Source organism: Panthera leo, chromosome F2, assembly GCF_018350215.1.
Source record: "Panthera leo isolate Ple1 chromosome F2, P.leo_Ple1_pat1.1, whole genome shotgun sequence".
Lineage (NCBI taxonomy): Eukaryota > Metazoa > Chordata > Mammalia > Carnivora > Felidae > Panthera > Panthera leo.
In genome coordinates, this window is record NC_056695.1 from 37402659 (window position 1) to 37429454 (window position 26796).

The window sequence follows — 26796 nt, forward strand, 5'->3', positions numbered from 1 at the left end:
ATACACCACTTCCTCTTTATCCATTCATCCACTGATGGACATTTGGGCTCTTTCCATACTTTGGCTATTGTTGATAGTGCTGCTATAAACATGGGGATGCATGTGCCCCTTTGAAACAGCATACCTGTGTCCCTTGGATAAATACCTAGTAGTGCATTTGCTCCGTCATAGGGTAGTTCTATTATTAATTTTTTGAGGAACCTCCATACTGTTTTCCAGAGTGGTTGCACCAGTTTGCATTCCCAGCAGCTGTGCAAAAGAAATCCTCTTTCTCCGCATCCTCGCCAACATCTGTTGTTGCCTGAGTTGTTAATGTTAGCCATTTTGATAGGTGTGAGGTGGTATCTCATTGTGGTTTTGATTTGTGTTTCCCTGATTATGAGTAATGTTCAGCATTTTTTTTTCATGTGTCAGTTAGCCATCTGGAGGTCTTTCTTGGAGAAGTTTCTATTCATGTCTTTTGCCCATTTCTTCACTGGATTATTTGTTTTTTGGGTGTTGAGTTTGAAAAGTTCTTTATAGATTTTGGCTACTAACTCTTTATCTGATATGTTGTTTACAAATATCTTCTCTCATTTCATTGATTGCCTTTTAGTTTTGCTGATTGTTTCCTTCGCTGTGCAAAAGTTTTTATTTTGATGAGATCCCAATAGTTCATTTTCGCTTTTGTTTCCCTTGCCTCTGGAGATGTGTTGAGTAAGAAGTTGCTGCGGCCAAGGTCAAACAGGTTTCTGCCTGCTTTCTCCTCAAGGATTGTGATGGCTTCCTGTCTTACATTTAGGTCTTTCATCTATATTGAGTTTATTTTCGTGTATGATGTAAAAAGGTGGTCCAGGTTTGGGGCGCCTGGGTGGCTCAGTCTGTTAAGCATCCGACTTCAGCTCAGTACACAGTCTCACAGTTCATGAGTTCGAGCCCCGCATGGAGTTCTGTGCTGAGAGCTCAGAGCCTGGAGTCAAAAAGTGGTCCAGGTTCATTTTTCTGCATGTTGCTGTCCATTTTTCCCAGCACCACTTGCTGAAGAGACTGTCTTTATTCCATTGGATATTCTTTCCTGCTTTGTCAAAGATTAGTTGGCCATATGTTTGTGGGTCCATTTCTGGGTTCTCTATTCTGTTCTGTAAAGAATGCTGGTATTATTTTGATAGGTAAGCATTAAATATGTAGATTGCTTTGGGTAGTATTGACATTTTAACAATATTTATTCTTCCTATTCAAGAGCATGGAATATTTGTCCATTTTTTTGTGTCTTCTTCAATTTCTTTCATAAGCTTTTAATACTAGCTAGTGTATAGATTTTTAACCTCTAGGTATTTTATGGATTTTAGTAAATTGTAAATAGGATCATTCCTTGATTTCTCTTTCTGTTGCTTCATTGTTGGTGTATAGGAATGGAACTGATTTCTGTGCATTGGTTTTATATCCTGCCACTTTGCTGAATTCCTGAATAAGTTCTATCAGTTTTTTTTTTTTTTTTTTTTTTTTTTGTGGAATCTTTTGGGTTTTCCATATAGAGTATCATGTCATCTGTGAAGAGTGAAAGTTTGACCTCCTGATTTGGATGCCTTTTATTTCTTTGTGTTTTCTGATTGCTGAGGCTAAGACTTCCAATACTATATTGAATAACAGTGGTGAGAGTAGACATCCCTGTCTACTCTCCTGACCTTAGGGAGAAAGCTCTCAGTTTTTCCCCATTGAGGATGATATTAGCATTGGATCTTTCATATATGGCTTTTATGATCTCGATGTATGATCCTATATCCCTACTTTCTTGAGAGTTTTTATCAAGAAAGGATAATGTATTTTGTTGAATGCTTTCTCTGCATCTATTGAGAGGATCATGTGGTTCTTGTCCTTTCTTTTATTGATGGCATGAATTACATTGATTGTTTTGTGGATATTGAGCCAGCCCTGCATCCCAGGTATAAATGCCACTAGGTAATGGTGAATAATTTTTTAATGTATTGTTGGATCTGGTTGGCTAATATATTGTTGGGCATGTTTGCATCCATGTTCATCAGGGAAATTGGTCTGTAGTTTGCCTTTTTAGTGGGGTCTTTGGTTTTGGAATCAAGGTAATGCTGGCTTCACAGAATGAGTTTGGAAGTTTTCCTTCCATTTCTATTTTTTGGAACAGCTTTGAGAGAATAGGTGTCAGCTCTTCGTTAAGTGTTTGGTAGAATTCCCTTGGAAAACCATCTGGCCCTGGACTCTTGATTTTTGGAAGATTTTTGATTACTAATTCAATTTTTTTTTTTACTGGTTATGAGTCTGTTAAAAGTTTCTATTTCTTCCTGTTTCAGTTTTGGTAGTTTATATGTTTGTAGGAATTTGTCCATTTCTTCCAGAATGCCCATTTTATTGGCATATAATTGCTCATAATATTCTCTTATTATTGTTTTTATTTCTGCTGTGTTGGTTGTGATCTCTCCTCTTTCACTCTTGATTTTATATAGTTGGGTCCTTTCCTTTTTCTTTTTGATCAAACTGATTAGTGGTTTATCTATTTTGTTAATTCTTTCAAAGAACCAGCTTTTGGTTTCATTGATCTGTTCTACTGTTATTTTGGGTTTGATAGCATTGATTTCTGCTCTAATCTTTATTATTTCCTGTCTTCTTCTGATTATTTGTTTTATTTCCTGTTCTTTTTCCAGCTCCTTCAGGCATAAGGTTAGGTTGTGTATCTGAGATCTTTCTTCCTTCTTTAGGAAGGCCTGAATTGCTATATACTTTCCTCTTATGACCGCCTTTGCTGCATCCCAGAGGTTTTGGGTTGTGGTATTATCATTTTCATTGGCTTCCATGTACTTTTTAATTTCCTCTTTAACTTCTTGGTTGGCCCATTATTTCTTTAGCAGGATGTTCTTTAGTCTCCAACTATTTGTTATCTTTCCAAATTTTTTCTTGTGGTTGATTTCGAGTTTCATAGCATTGTGGTCTGAAAACATGCAAGGTTTCATCTCAATCTTTTTGTACTTGTTAAGGACTGATTTGTGTCCCAGTATGTGATCTTTTCTGGAGAATGTTCCATGTGCACTGGAGAAGAATGGATGTTCTGCTACTTTAGGATGAAATGTTCTGAATATATCTGTTATGTCCATCTGGTCTAGTGTGTCATTCAAAGCCACTGTTTCCTTGTTGATTTTCTGTTTAGATGATCTATCCATTGCAGTAAGTGGGGTGTTGAAGTCCCCTACTATTATGGTATTATTATCGATGAGTTTCTTTATGTTTGTGATTCATTGATTTATACATTTGTGTGCTCTCACATTTGGAGCATAAATGTTTACAATTGTTAGGTCTTCTGGTGGATAGACCCTTTAATTATGATACAATGCCCTTCCTCATCTCTTGATACAGGCTTTATTTTAAAATATAGATTGTCTGATATAAGTATGGCTACTCTGGCTTTCTTTTGGTGACCATTAACCTGATAGATGGTTCTCCATCCCCTTATTTTCAATCTGAAGGTGTCTAGGTCTACAGTGGGTCTCTTGTACACAGCATGTAGATGGATCTTGTTTTCTTATCCATTCTATTACCCTATGTCTTTTGATTAGAGCATTTATTCCATTGATGTTTAGAGTGAGTCTGAGAGATATGAGTTTATTGCCGATATGTTGCTTGTAGAGTTGGAGTTACTGACGGTGTTCTCTGGTCCTTTCTGTCTTTGTTGCTTTTGGTCTCTTCCTCCCCACCCCCTCTCCCCCCATCTTTGCTCCCCTCAGAGAGTCCCTCTTAAAATTTCTTGCAGGACTGGTGTAGTGGTCATGAGCTCCTTTAATTTTTGTTCTGGCAAACTTTTAATCTCCCCTTCTATTTTGAATGACAGCCTTGCTGGATAAAGAATTCTTGGCTGCATATTTTTCTGATTCAGCACATTGAATATATCCTTCCACTCCTTTCTGGCCTGCCAAGTTTTGGTGGATAGGTCTGCTGTCTTCCCCTGTAGGTTAAGGACTTTTTTCCCCTTGCTGCTTTCATGATTCTTTCCTTGCTTGAGTATTTTGTGAATTTGACTATGATATGCCTTGTTGATGGCCGGTTTTTGTTGAATCTTTTGGGAGTCCTCTGTTCTTCCTGGATTTTGATGTCTGTATCTTTCTCCAGGTTAGGAAAGCTTTCGGCTATGATTTGCTCACGTAACCCTTCTACCCCTTTTTTTTCTCTCTCTTTGTCTTCTGGGACCCCTATGATTCTCATGTTGTTCCTTTTTAATGAGTCACTGATTTCTCTAATTCTTAAATTGTGCTTTTTTGCCTTAGTCTTCTTTTTTTCTGCTTCTTTATTCTCCATAAATTTGTCCTCTATATCACTGATTTGCTGCTCTGCCTTATCCATCTTTGCTGCCATGGCATCCATTCGAGATTGCAGCTCAGTTAAAGCATTTTTTATTTCATCCAGCCTAGCTTTTACTCCTTTTATCTCTGCAGAGAGGTATTCTAATCTATTTTTGACTCCAGCTAGTATTCTTATTATTGTGACTCTAAATTCTGGTTCAGACATCTTGCTTGCATCTTCGTTGATTAAGTCCCTGGCTGTCATTTCTTCCTGTTGTTTCTTTTGGGGTGAATTCCTTTGTTTTGTCATTTTGAAGGAAGAAAAGGAATTAATAAGGTCAAAAATTAAGATTAAAAAATTAAAAACAACACACACAAAAAAACAAATCAAAGATGCTAGATCCTAGGTGTGTTTTGGTCTGGGTGTTGAAAGGGGCTTGTAGATTAGAGAAAAAAGGGAAAATATAAAGGAATAAAAGAAAAACAAGGAAGAATAAAGAATAAAAAGGAAAAGGTTTGAAAATTTGAGAAAATGAATATTAAATAGAATAAAATGAAATGATGGAAGTAAAATATTATTTGAGAAATTCACACAAAAGTTAAAAATATTTTACTAAAAATTGAAAATAAAAATAAATTTTTTCTCTTTCTGTCAAGAAAAAGAAAAGAAAAAAAAAGAGAAAAAAAGGAAATTGAATAGATGGACCAGTGAACAGACTGACATATGATTGAAATTACATTAGTTTCCCCTAGAAGTCAAACTATGAAACACTTTATAGTCCGTAAACTAAGCAAATGGAGAGATTTGTGGTGTTCCTGAAGAACGAGGTTGGCCCAATTGGGTGGGGCTTAGTGCAATGACTCCGTTCTCCATTAGATGGCGCTATTTAGCTTACTGGGGTGGATTGTTGTGGCGCTTGTAGGTGTGTACACGCATGCGTGGGAATGGTGAAAATGGCATCACCCAGCTGCCTACTCTCTAGTATCAGAACTCTGTGCTCTCTCTGACCAGCAATCGTGCACCCATCCTTTGTGTCTGGCTTCTGTCCACTTCCCACTTTTACACTGTCCATGACCAAGCTGTCAGTTTGCCAGGTGGTATGTCCCTCCTGAGTTTTACCTCAGATATGACTGTGTTTCCCCACCCCTCACTTCTGAGGGACTGTGGCTTTGACCCACTCAGATCCTCTGGGGGAGGGTCTCATTGAGCAATGGCTGGGTGCCGGCCACACCCAGGAACATTTATGGGACTGTGCAGCTGCTGATGCCCGGAGACTGATGCCTGGTGCAGCCTGCCCTAGTTCATGAAATTGTGTAGCAGCAGCGTTTCAGGGATTATGGAAAATCACAACATGCATCTGGCACCAGGCTTCACCCTTAACGACCTTGTTCCAGCACCAGAGAATGCGGTTGTTCTCTGGGGTCTGCTGGGACTGGGTGGCCACACAGCTTCTACCAAATGTCCTTCTAGCAGTGGAACCTCTTCTCCCTTTGTGGCCCAAGGACCTCCCAGACCCCACTCTGCTCCTGAGGATTCACCCTTCCCACTGGAGCACTGCCAGGTATTGAGGCGCGGAGTTCCAGACTCTGTGCTCCCCCTGTTTATAGAGTCTTAATGCAATTTAAACCCTCTCCTTTCTCCTTTCTCCCTTTTTAGTTCAGCCCCTGTGGCTGTTCCCACTTTTCTACTTTCTCTCAAGCTGCTTTTGGGGGGGTGTGCTTTTCCCATACTCTCCCCTGTCTTCGGCCTCTCTCTGCAGACAAAAACAGCTCCCTGCCCTCCGTGGCTTCTCTCTCCCCCAGTTTACCTTTCTGCGCCACCTACCTGCTGAATTCTGTGGTTCAGGTTGTGCACATTGTTGTGTTAGTCCTCAAATCAGTTTTCTAGGTGTGTAGGATGGTTTAGTGTTGATCTAGTTGTATTTCATGGACGCGAGACGCAAAAAAACCTTCCGTGCTGTTCCACCATCTTGGCTCCTTCCCCATAAATATAAATTTTAAGTGTGTGTGGTGAGACAGGGAGGTGATCAACACTGAGAATATATAAGAGGAGAGGTGTTTTGGCAACAATTGTACAAGCAACATGTACTCATGGCCATAAATAGACAACTGCTCTTCAACCAGTTGTTGATGATGATGGTGATAATGAATCGAGATACTTACAGAACTAATTCAAAATTCTTGTGACTTTTGAGCATGTTCCCTGATATAGTAAGAAAAAATGAGATGGTCCACAGAATGGAGCAAGCGATGTTACATGTATTTTAAAATATACATACACATATTTTCACATATATTTTTAAAAGGAAACAGGATAGTTTCCTTGCTGCACAAAGGTTTTATTTTGATATAGTCCTAATAGTTTATTTTTGATTTTGTTTTCCTTGCCTTAGGAGACATAGCTAGAAAAATGTTGCTACGACAGTATCAGAGAAATTGCTGTCTATATTCTCTTGTAGGAATTTTTATAGTTTCAGGTCTCACATTTAGGAACCTAAAAACAAGAACAAAAATGAAAATGAATAAACAAAAAAGCAGAAACAGACCTATCAACACAGAGAGCAAACAGATGGTTGCCAGAGGGGAGATGTTTGGGGGTTGGGCAAAATGAGCCAAGGGGGATGGAGATGCAGGCTTCCGGTTATGGAATAAGTCACGGGAATAAAAGGCACAGCATAAAGAATATAGTTAATGACGCTAATGTAATAGTGTTGTATGGCGGCAGATAGTAGACACTCTTGTGGTGAGCATAGTGTAACTTAGAAGTTGAATCACTATATTGTACATCTGAAACCAATGTTACATTATGTGTCAATTATACTCAAGTAAAAAAAAATAAATGAAAGGGAACAGGAAAGTTTTAAAACTGTGAGCCTCTACCATTATCAACATGATTGGTAGATACGTATTGTAGAAATTCTCAGGCAGCGGTGCCTGGGTGGTTCAGTAGGTTAAGCATCTGACTTCAGCTCAGGTCACAATCTCACGGCTCATGAGTTTAAGTCCCGTGTCAGGCTCAGTGCTGACAGTTCAGAGCCTGGAGCCTGCTTTGGATTCTGGGTCTCCCTCTCTCTCTGTCCCTCTCCCACTCATGCTTTGTCTCTCTCTCTCTCTCAAAAATAAATAAACATTAAAAAAAATTAAATGTCCAACTCTTGATCTCAGCTCAGGTCATGATCTAATGGTTTGTGGGAGCAAGCCCCCCATTTATTGTGCATGCTTATAGCACATAGCCTGCTTAGGATTCATTCTCTCTCTCTCTCTCTCTCTCTCTCTTTCTCTTTGTCTCTCTTTCTCTCTGTCCCTCTTCTGCTTGTGCACATGTTCAGGCCCTGTCTCTGTCTCTCAAAATACATAAACTTAAAAAAAATTCTGATGTATCAGTCTGGGTGGCTCAGTTGGTGAAGTGCCTGACTTCGGCTCAGGTTATGATCTCATGGTTCATGGGTTCAAGCCCCATGTGGGGCTCTGTGCTGACAGCTCAGAGCCTGGAGCCTGTTCAGATTCTGTGTCCCCCTCTGTGTCTGCCCTTCCTCCACTCACGCTCTGTCTCTCCCTCTCTCAAAAATAGATACACTTGATCTTAGCCAAAAGGCCGAGAAGCGATATCTCAAAAATAGATAAACATGAAATTTTTTTTAAAATTCAGTTTTGCATCAGAATTCTTTTTTAATGTTTATTTATTTTTGAGACAGGGAGAGAAACAGAGCACGAGTGAGGGAGGGGCAGAGAGAGAGGAAGACACAGAATGTGAAGCAGGCTTCAGGCTCTGAGCTGTCAGCACAGAGCCCCATGGGGGGCTTGAAGTCATGAACCGTGAGATCCTGGCCTGAGCCGAAGTCAGATGCTTAACTGACTGAGCCACCTGGGTGCCCCACAAAACTGAATTTAAAAGCAGAGACCATGGTGTTAGATGTGCAGAACATGGCTAGCTGCCTGGAGAAAGAGTGACCAAAGAGGAAAAATAATGAGCTGGTTAAATATATGAATGTGGAGTCATATATGAGTTTAAATTATTGTTTGGCATGACCTTTGCAAGGTACTTACTTTTCTTAGCCTTATGTTTCTCATCCATAAAATGGGCATAGGAATACATATCTCTAAGACTGTCATGAACATTAGGTCACTTATGACAAGGTAATGTGCTAAAAATACCTGGCATGTAGAAAATCCCAACATATGGCAGTTACTGTTTAGTCAATGTTAACTATGTTCTAGCATTTATCACATATTTCTAGGTTTAATCCTGACAACCATAATGTGAGGTAGATAGGAGTGTGAACACACGTGCATGTGTGTGCAGACACACAAATACACATGCTCTATATATTAATATTTTTATAAAGCCTATGATATAAAGAGGTAATGATTGAGTTTTAAAATCACAGTAATAATTTTATAAACTTAGTATTCTTAAGACAAAGCAACTCTTTGGGGACATGGAACATGGTTTACCTGTTTTTGTGTCCTTTGTCTCATGATACAGTGCCTTGCACCCTGTGTGGATTTATGCCTTTGTGTTAGTTAAATTGACATCTCACGGAGTCACACATTTAAAGTAGGGAGAATCTTTGGCAATCATGTAATTCTCCTCTCGCGCAGACAGTGGAATTTTAGAAAGCATGAGTTTCTAAAGGTCACATGCTAATTAGTTGAAGAGTATAGACTAGCACATAGGTTGTGTGGTTCAGTTTCTAGAATGTGTTGAGAGCTTTTGTTTTGTTTGCAAAATCTATTAGTTCCTAAACAGGGTGATGGGGGGCCTTGAGGAATGAAGTGTGCTTGGAGAATGACTTCCATATAGGTTCCTGGAACCGTTGTCCTCACATCATAGAAACCTGCTTTGTGGGCGAGGACTTGGCAGAAGATCCATGCTTGGCAGCTGCATCAGCAATTGTTCACAATAAGACTGGCTTTTAAAGATTCCTTCGATGGAAATGATAAAGATAATCGTTTCCTGCAATTTAGTGTCCCAAATGTGCCTGCTGAATGGGTGGGGAGAGTTGGGCCTTTGCCTAGTGTAAGTCTAATGTGCATTGCTCCTGGAATTTCTCAGGTGGAGAATTAAGTTGGATTTCAAACCTCTTCAAAGTTTGCATGTTGTGTGTATTGAGATTGGGTGAAGTGTCAGGAAGGCTATAGTAGGATGTGGGTAAGATTCTTTCTCACCAGAATCACCAAAATGGTAGAACTTTATTTGAGCCCCATCCTCTCCCATATTTCCCCTTTCTTCAGTGTTCCCTTTTAAAAAAAATTTTAATGTGTATTTATTTTTAAGAGAGAGAGAGACAGAGACAGAGCATGAGCTGGGGAGGAGCAGAGGGAGAGGAAGACACAGAATTCGAAGCAGGCTCCAGGCTCCAAGGTGTCAGCACAGACCCCAACATGGGGCTCGAACTCACAAGCCGTGAGATCATTACCTGAGCCAAAGTTGGACGCTTAACCGACTGAGCCACCCAGGTGCCTCTTTAGTGTTCCTGTTTTGATCCACTTCTTTTTTTTCCTTAGGAAACTTTCTGGTATCAGTCATTTTTACCTAGTCTTTACTCATGCCACCTGGACCTGATTCCTCTGACAATGAGTAGTCTTGGATTTCCATCCTGACTCAGGCTGACTTGAAGTTTCTCCATCCCTCTGATCCTCTGTTTTAGTTTCCTCAACTGTCAAGGGACAGAATGCTACTCTCTAGCTCATACTACTGTGGGGATGAAATGAATGATTACAAAAAAGTGTTTAGTATAGTGCTGCCATTGGGGTAGGCCCTCATTTTAGATACTTTTTTCACTAGTACTTTCAAGAGGGTTTATATTTAAATTTTCGATCTCTGAGTGTATACTAATAAGACATCGTAAAGGGTTTTCATTTTGTGAAATCAGGCTGCAGAGCATTAGTGCAGATAAGAGGGCCCTCTGACTTTATTATCTGAGAATCCTCTCTTTTGCCAGAACATACTGTTAGCTTGTTTGGGGACAGCCATGAAGCCGATAGAGAAGAATCATCACCTAAGCATGTAGGTATGAAATGCAAAGTTATAGAATCTGTGAAGACTGTCTTTTCTTTCACAACCATTTTTAAATTTTTTTTTTTAACATTTATTTATTTTTTTTTTTAATTTTTTTTTCAACATTTTTTATTTATTTTTGGGACAGAGAGAGACAGAGCATGAACGGGGGAGGGGCAGAGAGAGAGGGAGACACAGAATCGGAAACAGGCTCCAGGCTCCGAGCCATCAGCCCAGAGCCTGACGCGGGGCTCGAACTCACGGACCGCGAGATCGTGACCTGGCTGAAGTCGGACGCTTAACCGACTGCGCCACCCAGGCGCCCCTAACATTTATTTATTTTTGAGACAGAGAGAGATAGAGCATGAACAGGGGAGGGTCAGAGAGAGGGAGACACAGAATCTGAAACAGGCTCCAGGCTCTGAGCTGTCAGCACAGAGCCCGACGCGGGGCTCAAACTCACAGCCCTCACGGACTGCGAGATCATGGCCTGAGCTGAAGTCGGCGCTTAACTGACTGAGCCACCCAGGCGCCCCTCACGACCATTTTTGATTCCAGGTGTCCTTTTTCCGGCTATTAATGAATGCAGTGCTCTGTGCTAAAGTGTGGTTGCTGTTTGAACCATGTGCTGCAGAAATTCTACCATCAAATACAGTAAGAAGCCCTGAACCTACAAGTGGCTCTAAATGCTATTTCCTTGTGCTGGCAGAGCACTTCTGACCCTCGATCTCATCAGAAAGGCTATTCTGCTGACACCGCATGATGTGTAATGATCTTTATCACCAGACAATTCCTGGGCATAAAGCTCACTTATCTTTCTACCCCCAGTACCCAGCATAGTGAATGGCCTCAGAGTCCTCAATTAATGTTTGTTGAACTGGGTCAGAATACACAACCTGTTATTTGGATAGTTTGGTGGGACAATCTCGGTATTCGTAAAAAAAATCCAAAGCTGTCTGTTGTTGTAAGAGCCAATTATGTCTTTCATTTATAAATATGGAAGTCTCATGCTTAGTATGTCTAAAGACGTACTGTTTAAGTCCCAGTGGTGGTAATGGCAGGTCATGCGGCAGTAAGCCAAGCACAGTCGGGAGGACTGAGAGAGTAACAAACCTATAATCAGAGGAATTTGATTAGAGTCATTGAAAACCAAAGTTTGGTGTCAGAAACAGCTTGAGAATAATTATACTTCTTTATAAGAAAATCAGGAGCAACAAGGGGTTGACAAGGACTTGTCTTCTCCGATGTCTGAATCCCACCTGACTCAGGTATATTTATTTGAAAATGTCTGGGCCCTTTAACAGACCATTATTTACCTTAACTGATGGTGGCACCCCATCATCCCATCACTGGGATGAGGAAAAACATGGTATTTAGGTAGCAATTACTGTCTATGCAGCATAATTATTGTCTTGTCTTTGCCCTGTAATAAATCATCACCCAACCCAACCCATCTTATGTATGTCTGTGTTTCTTGAATCTAGAGAGTTTGATATAATTGTCTTCAAGTTATAGGATGGACCTCAAGGGGATAGTATTGTGTAATGGTTAGGATCATTAGATATGGAATCAGACAGGCCTTCATGAAAATTTCAGCTTTCATACTTCCTGGCATTGGGCTAGTTACCTAACTTCTTTAAACCATAGTATCCTTGGGGTGCCTGGGTGGCTCAGTCGGTTAAGTGGCCGACTTCGGCTCAGGTCACGATCTCGCAGTCTGTGCTCAGGTCACGATCTCCCAGTCTGTGAGTTCGAGCCCCGCATCGGGCTCTGTGCTGACAGCTCAGAGCCTGGAGCCTCTTTCGGATTCTGTGTCTCCCTCTCTCTCTGCTCCTCCCCTGTTCATGCTCTGTCTCTCTCTGTCTCAAAAATAAATAAACGTTAAAAAAAAATTAAATAAAAATAAAAAAACCCCATAGTATACTTATAGAGTTGTAGTGAGAATTAAAGAAAATAATTTTTTAAAGTTATTTATTTTGAGAGAGAGTGCAAGCAGGGAAGGGACAGACAGAAAGAGAGAATCCCAAGTAGGCTCTGCACTGTCAGCATGGAGCCTGTGGCGGGGCTGGAACTCACGAACCGTGAGATCACGACCTGAGACAAAACTAAGAGTCGGATGCTTAACCAACTGACCACCCAGGCACCCCACTAAAATAATTTATGTAAAGGGTTTAACACTGTGCCTAGCATCAGTGCTCTATAAATAGTACCTATTATTATTAGTAGTAATATCATCAGTAACACTATAAGTAATAGTAAAAGTGGTGACATAGGAAGAGTGGTAGGGTCCATCCTCAATGAGGTGGGCATTATGTCAATTACTTGGGAAGGAAGCAAGACCCTCAGACAGTAAACCAGAATTTAGGAGACATGGGTTTGAGGCAGGAAAAGTAACTCCTACCTCTCTTCGGGACCTGGGCTTAGAAGTGCCCAAATGAAGTTTCAAGTGGGAGGGAAAAGCAAGTTGGTTAGTTATATACGGATCTAGATTGAGGGGTTGTCCTGTAGGAATTCTATATGAAGATATATATATATATATATATATATATATATATATATATATATATATATATATATATATAAAATCTATCAGCCATGTTTCCTATATATATATATGTGTGTGTGTGTATATGTGTGTGTGTATATATATATATACATATATATTCAATATATATATATTGAATCTATCAGCCATGTTTCATATATATATGTGTGTGTGTGTGTGTATATATATATATATACACACACACATATATATATATATATATATATATATATATATATATGAAACATGGCTGATAGATTCAATGAACAAATTATAGGTAATTTCCCTTTTGTCCTTCCAGTCTTTATATTTTTCAGTCTAGTTTAATTATTCACCTCATTTCAGATTTGCCATGAGTCATGAAGGAAATTGGGATTTTCCTGATTTAAAAGAACTTTATTGGGGTTATATCTGCTTTAACCCCACTACTTGGGCTCTTCTTCTTTCCAGTGGGTCATTAGCAATATGTCCTAAAAAGAAGGTAAAGCCAGGGACATAAGGTCCCCATAAGGAGATTCACCCTGATTGATGATTTTGAAGTTCTTGCTTTTAATTTTATCAAGAATGTTTGTAGGTGTTCCAGTTGGCACTTAATCATATCCTATGGTGTGCTCCTCCTCAATTCTTGTATGTAATATAACCTTATTTTCTTCTATTAGATTATAAACTCCCTGGAGGTATGATTTGGTTGTACTTTATAAAAATCATCAGCATTTGGCACAATGATCTGTAAATGAATATTCAATAAATATGTTTACTTTCCCTCAGAAATGTTATATTAATTTAGACAACAGCATTGTACTTGTCTACTGTATCAGGATTTTTTGGAGCTGAAGACATTTCTGTATGCTATCAAAATTGTCACTAACTTTAGTTTTAGCAAAACTAAAGCATGCCTTGGAGGTTAATTAAATGCCAAGATTCTCAATTTTCCAAAAACATACAGCTGGGGTCTACCTCTGTGACGCACCACTCAAAAATAGCTGACATAAAACCTAGCTAAGGTGTCTTGCTCCACAAAGCATGGCATTTTGATTCACATCCTGAGAACCCAACTTTCTGGGAGTTTGTTTATAGAGGCTGGATGTGGGAGATTAGATGGGCCTATAAACGAGGAGATCAAAGCAAATGCCTCTTAAACATCCAGGGAGTGGCACTTACACAGTCAGTTCTCAGTTAACTATCACAATTCCTAGGAAAAACCAACTGTAATCCCAAACTTATTTTCTGATGAGTAGGAAAGGTGCTGTAGCAGCATTTTGTTTTCCCTGAGGAGCAGTGAGTATTAACATGCGTTTTCCTTTCCTAAACCTGATGATGAGATATTGGTACTTATTAACACTCAAAAAGATAATCTTTCTGTTGGATAAATGAGAATTCCACCATGTACACACAGGGCCCAGGGCACATTTCTTTCCCTGTGAAGTAGAGACCAGCTGCTCTGACTTGGCATGGAACCAGGGTATGCACACCTGCAGCATCTTCCAGCACGTAAGCAGGTGCAGGGTGTAGAGTTAGGGTGCTGAGAGATGACATCACACACTTACTTGAACTGGGTCCAACTCAAAGGAACATTCCAAACAAAAAAACAATAGCACCTTGTACGTGCACTAACATTACTTGAAGAAAATGTGACTCATTATTGATTTCTAAATACACATCAGGTATTGTGGCTATTTGCTTTATATACGTTATTTCCTTCAGGCCTCCGGACCGACCATCTTTATATTTAGCAAGATGAAGTGTGCAAGGTCCTACATTAGGTAGGTAGGGAATCTGAGGCGAACCCAGGTTTGACCCCAAGACCATGCCTTTCAGTCTGATGCCGTTGGCCTGTGCTCAGAAACGGGGGTAATTTTAGCAGCCTTAGACCATGTGTTGAGGATGGTGTTGTGATATGGACTGGGCTCAGAAATTTCAACCAGACAAATATGATGTTGATTTTGTCACAAATGGGGACATTTCTATTCACTGAGCCAGTGTTTGTAGATAATGGGATGGTAACTACTTAACCTGTGCTTTAGTGCCACTGCTTTACATGTTTGCTTCCAGAGAAAGCTCTTCCAGCTTTTGTAAATGTATGTCACCCTTTATAGTTGCAGATGGGTATGAGGAATAGAGGTGGATTTTCATGACATTATGATATCTGGATCCTACCTTGTTAATCCCACCTCCTTGTGGGGTTTCAGTGGAAATCTTACAAATAAGGATTCTAGTAGCAACTGAAGCAAAGTTCCATTTTACTAGTAGTTGAGCATGAACCTCATAACCATGATGGAGCTCTGGCAAAAGACTGACTTGGAGTCCGAGACTTAGAACTGAGGCTTAAGTAAGGTTTTGTCATCTGTTTTCCACATGCTTCTTCTAAAATGGGAAGTTTGGGATCAACAGATCAAGGTATCCTTGGAAAAAAAAAATAAAGATGATTAGGTCCACTTTGAGTTCACTTACGTAAGCACATTTTCACAGAAGCTGTCAGTATCCCGCCCATCTCCTCTCAGCATTTACCATCTTAGCATATGCTGAAAGGATGCACTCAGGACTCCACAGCTTAGGGCACTCTCCATGGGGCAGGCTAGCTGGGCCAGAATAGCCCTTAGGTGATGAGAGTTGAAGGATAAATACCCCAGCTTCTTGACTGTTCAGGTGGGACAAGTCTGGGCTATCCTCTATAGTTTTTCCCAGAATTCTCTAGCATAGTTGAGTCTCAGGTGCCTACAGTGGTAATCTGTTTAATAATTGTAGCAGGTAGAAGGATGTTCCCCAAGATGGCCACATCCTGATCCCTGGCACCTGTGAAATTGCCGTAGGAAGAGACTTTGCAGATGTGATTAAGGTTCTAGATCATATGGAGATGATCCCAGATTATCTAGGTGGGTCCAATTGAATCACAGGTACCCTATAAGGAGAGAATTTTCTCCAGCTGGAAGCAGAAGAGATCTAGCAGAAGAAGTCAGCAAGACTTGAAGTTTGTGAAGGAATTGATGCATCATTGCTGGCTCTGAGACTTAAGGACCAGATAAAGGCCTCGGGAGCTAAGGGTGGCCACCAGCTGCCAACCAGCAAAATGGGACCTGCAACCACATGAAACTGGGTTCTGCCACCAACTCAAGTAAGCCTGGAAGGAGAGGCCCCCCTCAGAGCCTCTAGATAAAAGCTCGGAACTGCCAGCACCTGTCTCAGTCCTACGTGACCCTCAGCAGGGAAGCAGCTCAGCCCTGCCGTGCCAGGACTCCTGACCCGTGGAAACTGGGAGATACTAAACTCATGCTGAAGAAGCTACTAAGTTTGTTAGGACAGCAATAGAAAACTAACACGGTAAGTCACACTTTCTTGGTCTGCTCCCTTCCCTGACTTTACTTTCCCACATCCTGATGGAAGTTTCCTGGGATCCTCTCCCAAATAAAACATTTAAACTCATACCCCAATTTGATCCCCCAATGAGGCCATCCTGGAGGCACACTGCCCACTTCTTTTCTTACAAGCGAACCTGCCTTGAGGAGCACAGGCAGCCGGTAAGTCTTCAGCCTTAGGTCTTTGTGATCGGCTGTGTTTGAGCTGGGTGCATGTTCTTCTTGAGATGAAATGAGCAGGCTTGGTGGGGTAGCAGGGTCTGACCGTTTCTGCCCAGTGTAGGACGCTCCCACAGACAACTCTGGTGTCCCATTGTGCTGTCTGAGGCTCTTTATTTATTTTTTAATGTTTATTTATTTTTGAGAGAGAGACAGAGTGCAAGTGGGGGGGGGGAGGCAGAGAAAGAGAGAGAGAGAGACAGAATCCAAAGCAGACTCCAGGCTCTGAGCTATCAGCACGGAGCCCTACCCGGGGCTGGAATTCACGAACTGCGAGATCATGACCTGGGCCGAAGTCAGACACTTGACTGAGCCACCCAGGCGCCCCTGTCTGAGGCTCTTTAGAGCCACACTACAGGGTGAGGCTTTTCCTCACCTACTCATCCTTCTTTTCCCTTCTCTCTTCACAGGTGTCAGGCCTGTATTGTGGGTCTGAAACATGTCTTTGTTTCCTCTTTATCTTTCATGGGCATTACCCTCCATATATTTCTTGCGATTTAAATTCTGTCTTGGCCTTTGCTTCCCTGAGGACTGACACATGAGCCAAAAACACACTGGGCTTTGTACAAGAAGGCAGAGCTCACCTAGATCAACTTCTCACATTGAAATAAAATCAGATATGTAAGAGATGAAGTGGAGAGTAGCTACATATCTGTTAAGGCATAAAAACACTACCCATTAAAAACCGTTGTTCAATGAATGTTCTGGAATCTAAAAGCTCTCAAGAATTCCTCAGGAAGTAGGAAGGGAGAACCTTGGCTGGGGGGCTCTCAAGAAACAAAGGTAAAATCCTCTGCCTTTCTTGTCTGTTTCTTTGGGGACTGAGTTTCTGTATGGCTTGTAGGGGATCATGTAGGGCCATAAAAAATGTAAAAGTGAGGGTGAAGAAGGCCGTAGCAGGATAATATTCTATTTTACAGGGTCCACTCAGAGATGACACTTGGCTGGCCAAAAACTCCTCCTAGGAAAGTTAGCTGTGTAGCCCTTTTTCTTTAGGGAGCAAGAGACTCAGCAGAAGCCCGTGTTCAAAGGACAAGTCTGAGCCCAAAGCCGACGCTACAAAAGGTGGGATCTTATTAAGCCAAGCAAGTATAAATCCAGCTATGAGAATTCAAATTTCAAAGGCACTCTGTTATTTGAAATCCACTTATATTACGTGCTTCAATGATGGTAATAACGTTTGTAGCAACACAAACAGCTGCCTTGATTAAAAATAGGCAAATTTCAGTCTAAGTTGTAACTGGAGAGTGATTGAAAGGATTTCATTATAGGTGCGTCAATGTATAGGTGTATCCACTGATGAGGGCCTTGATTTTGCCAAGTCCAGCAAATTCAAATACTATTCTTAGTAATCTACATTCTTTTTATTTGTTTAAGTTTATTTATCTTGAGAGAGTTCACCAGTGTGTGAGTTAGGGAGCAGGGGAGCAGGGAGGGGCAGAGTGAGAGGGACAGAGGATCTGAAGGAGGCTCTGCACTGACAGTGTAGAGCCAGATGCGGGGCTCAAATCCACAAACTGCGAGATCATGACCTGAGCCAAAATAGTCTTACGCTTAACTGACTGAGCCACCCAGGTGCCCCCTTAACAACCTACATTCTAAGAGTATTATACAAGGACGCTCCAATGCAGACAGCTGTTACTGCCCTATTCAGTGTCCTTGTGTCTGGTGATTTATACTCCTATCTTCTCTATTTATACTCCTATACTTCTCTAAAGAGTATCAAAAAATGCAATATTTACTGAGGGAATTACTCTTCCAAAAATACCTTCCATGGTAGAGGTCAATTTTGAAAAAGCTAAATGCTGACATATGTTACAGGTTATTTAGTCTCTAAATCACTTACCACTGGAGATCTTTCAAAGCAAACTACCCATTTTGTTTCCTGTTGGCACTTGTGTGTTGTTGACGCTCTGGGTCAGAATCGGTACCATTGACCTTTCCGTAGCCCCAACTCCTTCATCCAGTACACTGATGTGTACACTGTAGGACACAGGGCCTGTCTTGATGGGTCTTCAGAGAATTCATGTGAGTATGAAAGTGTACCGTTGAAGCTAGACACACAGAACATAATCATTTCAGTCATGGTAAAACATACCTATTAGAAGTCACACTAATCAGTCTTCTGAACAAGATACATTTTTTGACATTGTTCTTGATGTATCTATTGCATTTGGATGTGTCCCTTGTACAGGTAAAGCACCTGGCCAAGGCAGCATTGCCTGCTGGTTAGTCCCATGGACTTTGTGTAACTTATGTTTGGTTCCTGTTCCAATGCTTATTAGCTGTGACCTTCGGACAATTTTTTAAAACTTGTCCCAGCGTCAGTTTCTTCATCTATAAAATGTGAAAAATGGTACCTATTTCATAGAGCTATTGTGAGGATAAATGAGGTCTTAAACATGAAATGCTTAGCAATGCCTGACCCTTTAGGGCTCAATGAATACTAGATTGAAAATATTCTATTTAATCATGTCTTAGAAAGTTCCTTCCCTAACACTGCCTAGTAGAAAGTAGGCACTCAATAAATGCTACTTGTATTAAGTAGGATAGGCTAAATTGTTAGCCTAGGATAGGCTAAATTGACTCAGGATACGGTGGCTCAAACACAAATTTATTTTTCCCTTACATTATAGTTCCAAGTGGTTGTTCTTTTTTAAAAACTTTTTTTTAAATGTCTATTTATTTTTGAGAGACAGAAAGTGAGTGGGGGAGGGGCAGAGAGAGAGGGAGACACAGGATCTGAAACAGGCTCCAGGCTCTGAGCTGTCAGCACAGAGCCCGACGCGGGGCTCGAACTCCCGGACTGTGAGATCATGACCTGAGCTGAAGTCGGACGCTTAACCGACCAAGCCACCCAGGCGCCCCCCAAGTGAATGTTCTAAATTAGCAGAGGACACTGCTCCACATGAGCATTCAGGGACCCAAGGTGAATGTGCCGGTGCCATCATCAGCTTGTGCTGCTCAGGATGTCACTCTCCCTGACAGCTGGAGTGGAGTGCAGGAAAGAACTGGAAGCATACTTCTGTGAGATTTTTTTGTGGGCTAGGTCTAAAAGTGACACATTATTCCTCTCTCATTCCAACAGAGAGAACTTAGGGGCCAACTCAACTTCCATGGCCATACTCAACTTCCATGGAGATTGGAAAATATAAGCATATTGGGGAGAGCAGATTTTGGTAGACAGCTAACAGTCTCCACTAACAATACCCTTTTGGAGCAACAAGCTCAATGTTGATTCATTTATAAAATAAGATTACATTTTTCTTTAATTTTAAAACTTCAACACCCTAACAAGTTAAAGTGTTTCTACAAGTCTTTTCATTTTTTTAAATTCTTTTTTTAACATTTATTTATTTTTGAGAGAGAGAGAGAGAGAGAGAGAGAGAGCGCACAAGTGGGGGAGGGACAGAGAGAGAGGGAGACACAGAATCCAAAGCAGGTTCCAGGCTCTGAGTTGTCAGTAACAGAGTCCATCATGGGGCTTGAACGCACAAACTGTGAGATGGTGACCTGAGACAAAGGTCAGATGCTTAACTGACTGAGCCACTCAGGTGCCTCTCTGTAAGTCTTTAGGTAAGCCTATACAGACCATCTAACATTTTAAATTTTATTTTCTAGTTTATAGATACTAGAAACTCTTAACAAGAAGCAGTTAGACATGCATATTATATGCCACAACTTTAAGAATTTATTCAGACTTTTATTATAAAAACATTTATAGAATATTTGGTTTTCTCCAGACACTGTGCATTTCCATGGGTGATATAATAAAACAGATCTTGTCCTCAAAGAGCTTGCAATCTGGCAAGCAAAGTGGTTCTATTCTGCCATCAGTTTTCATGAAGGTGGAAAAGGAAAGTATTCTAGAAGGCGGCTAGAAACAGATGAAAAACCAGCTTCAATTAGGTCAGCCCTGGTTTGTGGGTTTCACTCCAAGTCTGCATTTGGTCATCCATCATGAAAGGCTGTGACCCTTCCTCTCCCTCAACACTCCTACATACTTACAATTTTTAATGTCTTCATTCCAAGAGGGACAACTTTTAAGGAAAATGTTCTTGAACTAAAATAAAACTCAGATATCTTTGGGGGTGTTCTTGGGAATCACTTGTAAGCAATTACGAGAGCTGCAAAACCAATTATGGCATAGGCTTCACAGTCCTGTCTTTGGTGCTTTTTAATTCTTCAGATTATAAAATTCCATTTACATAATTTACTTTTCAAAAATATTCTAACAAGAAAATGTTGAGAATACTTATTTCACCACTACATATTTAAAGAAAGAGCTGGAAATATAGATGACTTAAAACCAATTACAAGGGTATTACAGTAAATGTGTTTTAGGAATTAAAGACAAAACAATTCCTTTTCCAAAAGTGAAACATAAGCTTACTTTGATTAACATTATGCTGCAACTGCTTAGCAAAAGGGTATCACTAGTACCCAAATTAAACTTTCTGGAAACTTTTACTTCCCATTTCAAATCAAAAAGAAGTTTGAACACACTGTCTTTGTTCCTTTTATAAGATGTTTTCTGTCCTATAATTCTTTAAGCACAGCATATGTGTTTTCCCCTTTGAACAAGTGGAAGATGACTTTCTAGTTTTTGTGGGTGAATCAGCTGCTCTTTGAAGGTCCCTTCTAGTATCCCACAATGCTGAGTGATTTTCCCTTGCGTTTCAATTCTATTTTCCTGATTATAGGCAATGAGGCAATTCAGCTTTTGGATATTTAGCTTTTTCTTCCTTTGAAATGCTTCTTTCCATTTTCTCATGATAAAAGGATGAGTTTTAACTAGCATCCAAGTTGTATTCCATAGTTGGAACATGATCAAAAAAAGGTTATACCCTCAGCATGTCATGTGGTAACATGCCCCCTCCATTCTGGCTGATAATTTGGGTTGTGGCACCGGCCTATAAAGAACACAGGATTCCTAGTGAAAGCTGCCACTGCTGCATTGGTGAGCTTACTTCCTTAGAGAAGCAATTTCTTCTGCCTAAGTCTTAGTTGCCCATCTTTCATCTGGCTCTTCTCAGCTTTAACAACAGTATCCTTTAGCTATCACATCCTAGACCAACACCAATAATCACCACTTCCTAAAATCTGTCTTAGTCCACTCTCTTATTCCTCTACTTCCCTTACTCTGTTAAATCAATTCCACCACTTTTCCAACTTCACTGAGCCTGACGTTTTTTGCAGAGTTGAGGTCACCAATGATGTATACTTAGTCAATGTCAAGTTCACATCTCTGCCTATATTTCCCTAATTTCTCAGATGTATTTGACATAGTTAAATGTTCTCTAGCGTTTGCAATGATTTATTCTTTGGGCTTCCGTGACATGCTTCTGGACTTCTTGCTATCTTGCTTGCCCCGCCTTCTCAGTGTTCCTTTTTAATTCCTCCCTCTAGATCGTGCCTCTAAATCCTGGAGATTCTCAGCACTCAGTCTTTGATTCTCTTCTTTGCGCTTTTGACATTCTCTTTTTAGTTTCCAACTAATCCCACAGCTTAGAAATCCCGCATATATACCTCTCTCCTGGGTTTAGACTTGTGTGTTTATTTATATTTGGTTATCTAATAAACATTTCCAACCAGCAGAACCCCTGGTTTCCTGATCTTGCTTTGTTCACAGGCTTTAGGGCACCACAATTCACATTGTTCTCAGAAAAAACAACAATCACATGGGTTCTCCCTCACACCACTTTTACTCTGTTGGTGAGTCCTGTTAGCAAACGTTCAAAGTAGATCCAGAATTCAACTACTTCTCTACTGTTACAACCATATCTAATCTTCTGTTACGTGTTACCTAGACTGTCACAACAGTCTCCTGACTGGCTTCTCTGTCCACACTTGCTCATTATAGTCCATCCTCCAAAGAGCCATCAGCATGATTTCTCTAAGTATGGTAATGGTGGCTAACATTTATTGAGAACTTACTATTTACTAGGTCCTGTTCTGAGCTGTTTACATGTATTTGTTCCTTTAAACACTTTGAGATGGGTATTACAATGGTCTCCATTTTACAGATGAGGAAGTTGAGGCAGAGGGAAGATAAGAAACTTGTCCAAGGATTTATTGCTAATAACTGACAGAAGCAGCATGTGAATGTGGGCAACCTAGCCCTGTTGCAGGAGCTTTTAAATGCGGTAATTTATTATTTTCATGTCACCCATATGGTTAAAATCTTCTAAAGGCTTCTCATTGCAGCTAGACTAAATCCGATTCCTCGCCAGGGCTGCAAGGCCCCACTTGGTTTGGCCCCTGCCTACCTCTTTGATTTAATTTCTCCTCTTACTTCCTTCTCCACTCCCCATTCACTATATCCCAGCCACACTGGCCTCTAGTCTATTTCTCAGACTTGTCAAGATCATTCCTGTCTCAGGACTTTGGATTTGCTGTTTCTTCTTGGAATGCACCTTACCTGATCTTTGTATGGTTGTCTCTTTCTCCCCATGTAAATCTCACGTCAGTCATCACCACCTCCAAGAACCTCCCCACACACTCTGCCCCCAGTTATTCTCTTTGCGGCCCTTATACTACCCGAGTGCATCCCATTTACTTATTTGCATTTGTCATCTTTTTTTCCCCCTCCATTAGAATGCAAACTTCTTTCGGGCTTTTCAGTCTTATTCCTCTTTGTAAACCCAGTGCTTTGAAGAGTGGCCAGTACATGACAAACCTCATGTTTGAAATGGGGATGATACCTTTCTCACAGGATTACTGTGAAGGGTAAGTGAAATTGTGTCCAAGAAATTTCTTTGTAAAGTATAAAGCTCTTAATATAAAGGGTATATCACTGCTTAAAGCTGAAAATCCTGATGGAGCAGTGGTTATGACTAATGCCGAAGCCTCTTCATCGGCTAAGGCAAGGGTCTATTCCTCAAACAAAAAATTCAGTGAGAAAGGAGGGGAAATAGCCATCCCCACCCCCATATGCACAAGTTGATATTGAAACAAGGAAAAAGGTATTTGTCAAAGATTTCTGGTGAATCAAGGAACTGTGAAATCAAACCCCTAGAAAGTAGCAGTGTTCTGCCACCTTGAGTGTGTATGTACATGTGTGCCCCTGTTTCTTGGCACTTATGCGTTATATTTGTCAGAGAGTTTACTTTTTAACTGGAGAATATAGTGTGTCTGGACGGGGCTATTACACGTAATTATTTTCCAGAGTCCCTGCTGCATAGTCAGCAGGAATATTTGTACAGTTCTACTTTATGAGTTCCTGGAGACATAAACACCTCTACAAGTTTCAGAGCTCAGTTTGGGGCAGTCAGTAACTGGTCATGAGAGGCACTGTGTTAGGGACTGCACTGACAAATTTGGTTACACAGGAACAATATGTTTCTGGTAGCCTTTTGGGGGGTAGCACTGAATACAATATTATCTCAAAAACATTGATTCAGGGGCGCCTGGGTGGCTTAGTTAAGCATCCAACTTCAGCTCAGGTCACGATCTTGCGGTCCATGAGTTCGAGCCCCACGTCAGGCTCTGTGCTGACAGCTCAGAGCCTGGATCCTGCTTTGGATTCTGCGTGTGTCTCTCTCTCTGCTCACACTCTGTCTCTTCAGAAATAAATAAATGTTAAAAAAATAAAATTGATTCATTGTCCATATTATTAAAGGGAAATAGCATCTTTTGAAGAGACCACTGAGCCAGATAATAAGGGGACCTAAGTTCTTGTATCCACATAGTATTGTCTGAGCTTTCACGTGGCTTCACTGTCCTTTCTGTAAAGTGGGGCTGATCACAAGAGAATTTCTTCCAGAACACTAGGGTCAAACTGATGTGAGGAAGTCACTGTAGTGTTCTGGAGGAAAATGTGTGTGTATGTGTGTGTAGGCATGCACACACCTACCCACACATATTCTGATCCTTTAATAGAGCTGGCCATTTGGGATGTTTAATAGGCGTCTTGTGTTGTAATAAGCTACTGTGCTTCACACTTTACTAATGGGACCACTTGACTTCCACACACAAGTCAAGCCTCACTCCAGGCACAGGTTCATCCTTGAAGAAATAGGAATATAAAGAGTTGCAGTTACATGCTCTTGAAATCAGCATCTTATCGTGCCCAATCTGGCCCTGACTTTGCTCACCAATTATAGTATCTGGGTTTCTTTTCTACTCCTGAGCCCCACCATCTTCCACCATTTCAATAACTAGATCCCTACCTTGCTCCTGTGTCTGCGTCAGAATCTTGGGAACTTCTCAGTTTCCAGAACCTCCTGATGCTCCATGCCTTCCTGGAGCTCTTAGCTATATATTCTTGTCCAGATGTTTCTGTCCTTTGCCTCCCTGCCTTGAACCTCCCTGATGTTGGCTGCTTCTGTGGGCAGTAGGATTCCCCAGTAGGATGTGCAGCAGGGTCCATCCATTTGCTGGTGTTGGAGGATATAGTTCTAAGTCTGGATTCTTCACCATCTGTCTCACATTGCACTTAGCCATCTATAGAGGTATTACTGTGATGCAGAAAAAGTAGTAAAGAAGAAACGGAGGAACTGAGCAGGCACCCTGTCCCCACAGATGGATTGTACTAATATTGATATATTGATTGGGCATCCATAATATGCCAGGCCTGGTGCTGGGCAATGAGGATACGACAGTCTGGAGACTGATACTGTCTGTGCCCTCATGGAGTAGGCATTTAAGAAGGGGAAAGTGAAATGTGCAAACTCACAACTAAATGAAATGTTTATTAAAACTGATAAAGTGCCACACAGAAAGCTAGCAAGGGGTTCTAATAGGAGCTGAGAGAATTGAAAAACAACAACAACAAAAAAACCACTTATTTTTGTGCACTCATGCTATAGCTGTCTCAAGACAGAGAAAAGATGCTCACCTCACTGTCTTCTGTGAACATTTCTCATTAGAAATAGAATCACTTTCAAAGAAATGATAAGCATTAAAAATTATCTTATGAATGGAAGATGTACTATACTTTCATGCATGTTCTGGAATTCTAAAAATTGGCTTCATTTTCTGAACAAATTTAACAACCTGACCTTAGGGCTTGCCATATGTTTTTTATTAGGGCATAGAACGTTAACTGAAACAGATTTTTATGTATTTATCCAGAGTCAGGAAAATAGAAGAATGGAAAGAAACACGATTTCTTAAATTCCCAGAGACATGGCAGATAATACATGATAGAATTTACTTATTGGGTATAAATGAGGCAGGTTGGAGATACAGACCCTTGGACGAGCCCTGCTCAGAATTTTTTTCCCACAATTAAAAGCATTTCGGAGCAGAATGGATGCAATGGAAGCACACACAGAACTGGGTCCATCTGTTTGCAGCCACAAATAGAAAGCTTGTCACAATTGAGATAATATTAGTTAATCTTTGCCCAGGAAACCATGAAGTGGCAAGCATTGGAAACATGATTTTAAAAGCAGCTTGATGCTTGCTTGTGGCAGGAAAATCCTACTAAGAAATAAAATCCTACTAAGAAATATGGTGTGTAAGGACCTCATTTGTTGAATTCCCCTTGACCCTACTCTACCGGTCAATTTTATATGATCTCCGTTCTAGGCAGAATTATCAGGAAGTGTAAGGAAATTATTTTCTTTTTTAGACACTCCCTCTTTCTCACGGTGATAGACCAGCGGAGCGACAGCTCTGCATTTGGCAGTGTGGTCAACGAGCATAAAGGAGGTAGCAGCAAACCCAGAGAGAATGCATCTACTCCTCAGAAACTTGTTTCACTCCTACAGCTGGTGTGTGTGCAGCTGAATGTGCAGTGAAGTAATGACAGCCACATGAAGTGATCTCTCTTCTGATGGGGCACTCCATGCCCTTTCTCGTACTTGCAAAGTCAACTTTTTTGAAGGACCTGTTCTGTCTCAAAGAAAACCCTGGTTGGGTGAGGGCTTAGATTAGATAACATGTAATATCCATTTCAGCTCTAATTCTGGAGAGAGAGGCAAGTAGTTTATAGATAAGAATCAGTGGTGTGCTGGAGTCAGCTGATGCTGGTGTCCAACTTTACATTTAGTGACATCTCGTTGGTAGCTTGGCTGTAGTGGGAGTATTTACACAAGGAAATTGGCAATACTACAAATCAGGGTTGGTTTGTTTCCAGAGAACAGTTTTAACTGCACACCACTCGATAAATCTCAGAGGTCTTATAATATTCACAACAAAGGCTGACTTTCCTCTCTTTCCGTGTGAATGTCTGAGAAATCTTACCATGTGGATAAAGTGAGGACATCTGAGTATGCACTTTTAGTATTTTCTCCTGAGAATAGCATAAAATGACAGCAGTCTTTGTCACTGTAAATCTTCAGGGGAGATTTGGACAAAGGCCTGGCATCATGAAAGTAACTTGGGAAGGAAAATTTCTGGTGGCAGCTATCATTTCAGTGATAAGCCAACATTAATCCTAGTATACCAATG